Source organism: Carlito syrichta, unplaced genomic scaffold (genome assembly GCF_000164805.1).
Source record: "Carlito syrichta isolate Samal-C Ts95f unplaced genomic scaffold, Tarsius_syrichta-2.0.1 Scaffold308655, whole genome shotgun sequence".
Classification (NCBI taxonomy): domain Eukaryota; kingdom Metazoa; phylum Chordata; class Mammalia; order Primates; family Tarsiidae; genus Carlito; species Carlito syrichta.
In genome coordinates this window covers 154,670-157,406 of record NW_007252751.1, presented here as the reverse complement: position 1 = coordinate 157,406, position 2,737 = coordinate 154,670, and positions in this window count along the sequence as shown.

Below are 2,737 nucleotides of genomic sequence, written 5' to 3'. Positions count from 1 at the left end.
AAATGTACAAGGAGGAGCTGATACCAATCCTATTGAAAGATTCCAGGCAATTGAGAAAGATGGAATTGTCTCCAAATCATTTTACAAAGCTAACATCACACTGGTATCCAAACCTGGTAAAGAGCCCTCAAAAAAAGAGAACTACAGTCCAATATCCCTGATGAGCATAGATGCCAAAATTCTCAAGAATATTCTAGCAAATTGTATGCAACAACACATCTCTAAAATCATCCACCATGACCAAGTAGGCATCATCACTGGGATGTAGTACTGGTTCAACGTCCGCAAGACCATAATGTAATTAAATACATCAATAGATGTTAAAACAAGAACCACATGATTATATCATTAGATGCAGATAAGCTTTTGATAAAATCCAGCATTCCTTCTTGATAAAAACCCTTGAACAACTAAGCAAAACATACCTCAAAATAGTAAGAGCCATCTACAATAAACCCACCGCCAACATGTTGCTGAAAGGACAGAAACTGGAAGCATTTCCCCTGAAAACTGGAACAAGACAAGTCTGTCCGATCTCAGCCCTCCTGTTAAACATAGTGTTGAAAGTCCTAGCTAGAGCAATCTTACAAGAGAAGGAAATCAGGAGTATCCAAATAGGAAAAGAAGTCAAGTTATCCCTCTTTGCTGACAGCATGAACTTATACCTTGAAAATCCAAGAGACTCTGTCAAAAACCTCTTTGCATTGATATAAGACTTTGTCAAAGTCTCAGTGTAAAAAATAAACTTGTAAAAAGCAGTCACATTCTTATGCCCCAACAACAAACAGGCAGAGAACCAAATAAAAAGCAAAATCCCATTCACAATAGACACGCAAAAAAAATAAAATACCTCAGAATCTTCCTCACCAGAGAAATGAAAGATCTTTACAACAATAACTACAAAACACTGCTCAAAGAAGTCAAAGATGACACAAACAAATGGAAAACTATTCCATGCTCATGAATTGTAAGAATCAATATTGTTAAGATGTTCATACTATCAAAGGCAATCTGCAAATTCAATGCCATACTTATTAAATTACCAACATCATTCTTCTCAGACCTGGAAAAAATACAGGACTTCGTATGGAAATATAGAAGACCATGAATAGCCAAAACAATCCTTAGCAAAAGAAACAAAGTGGAAGCTATCACATTACCAGACTTTAAAATTTATTATAAGTCTACAATAATCAAAACAACTTGGTATTTGTACAAGAACAGACATATAGACCAATGGTTCAGGATAGAGATTCTGGAAGCAAAACATCAATTTCCCAATAAACTTATCTTTGACAAAGCCCCAACAACAACCACTGGGGAGAGGAGAACCTATTTCAGCAGATGGTGCTGGGAAAACTGGCTGACCACATGCAGAAGAATGAAACAGTACCTCTGTTTATCACCATACACAAAAATCAACTCCAAATGGATCAAAGTTCTAAATGTAAAACCTATCACTTTAAGTATCTTAGAAAATGCAGGAGACATCCTTACAGAATTCAGAAGAGGCAACCAATTTCTGATCAGTAACCCGATAGCCCATGCCATAAGAAATAAGATCGACAAGTGGGACCTTATCAAACTGAAAAGCTTCTGCATAGCAAAAGAAACCATCAAGAGAGTTGGGAGACAGCCCACAGAATGGGAAAAAATATTTGCCAATTGTATATCTGACAAAGGTCTAACATCCAGGGTTTACAAGTAATTCAAACTTGCCAAAGGGGGGGAGGGGGAAGCCTTATTAAAGAGTGAGCAAAAGACATGAATTAGACACTTCACAAAAGAAGATATACAAGCAGCCAAAGGACACATGTAAAAATGCTCAGCCTCATTAATCATCAGAGAAATGCAAATCAAAACTACATTGTGATACCATCTAACTCCAGTAAGAATGGCCTTCATTAATAAAACAAAAAACAAGCCGGGCTTGGTGGCTCAGCCTGTAATCCCACACCTTTGGGAGGCTGAGGTGAGTGGATTGCCTGAGCCCGCGGGTGCGCGACCCGCCTGGGCAGTGAGACCTCATCTCTACAATAAATCAAAAAATCAGCCGGGCATGGTAGCGTATGCCTGTAATTCCGGCTACTTGGAAGGCTGAGGTGGAAGGATCACCAGAGCCCAGCAGGTCAAGGCTGTGGTGGCTGGGAGCGACCACTGCACTCCAGTCTGGGCGACAGAGTGAGACTCCAATTCAAAAAAATAAAATAAAATAAAATAAAATAAAATAAAATAAAATAAAATAAAATAAAATAAATTAAAATAAATAAAACAAAAACCAACGAATACTGGCAAGGATGTGAAGAAAGGGGAATATTTCTACACTGCTGGTGAGAATGTGAACTAGTTCATCCTCTCTGGAAAACAGTGTGGTGATTCCCAAAATAATTAGAAATTGACCTTCTATACAATCCAGCAATCCCCCCTCTGGGAATATTCCTGGAGGAACATAAATCACTCTACAAAAAAGATATCTGCGCATGTATGTTTATTGTAGTCCTTTTTATAATAGCAAAACATGGAACCAACTGTACTGCCCATTGAAATGACTAGATAAAAAAATGTGGTACATATATATGATGTAATATTACACGGTCATAAAAAAGAACAAAATTATGGACTTTGCAGCAACTTAGATGGATTTAGAGTTTATAATACTCAGTGATTTATCTCAGAAAGAAAGAACTGAGTACCACATATTCTCACTCATAAGCGGACTTTGGACATTTACCATAGT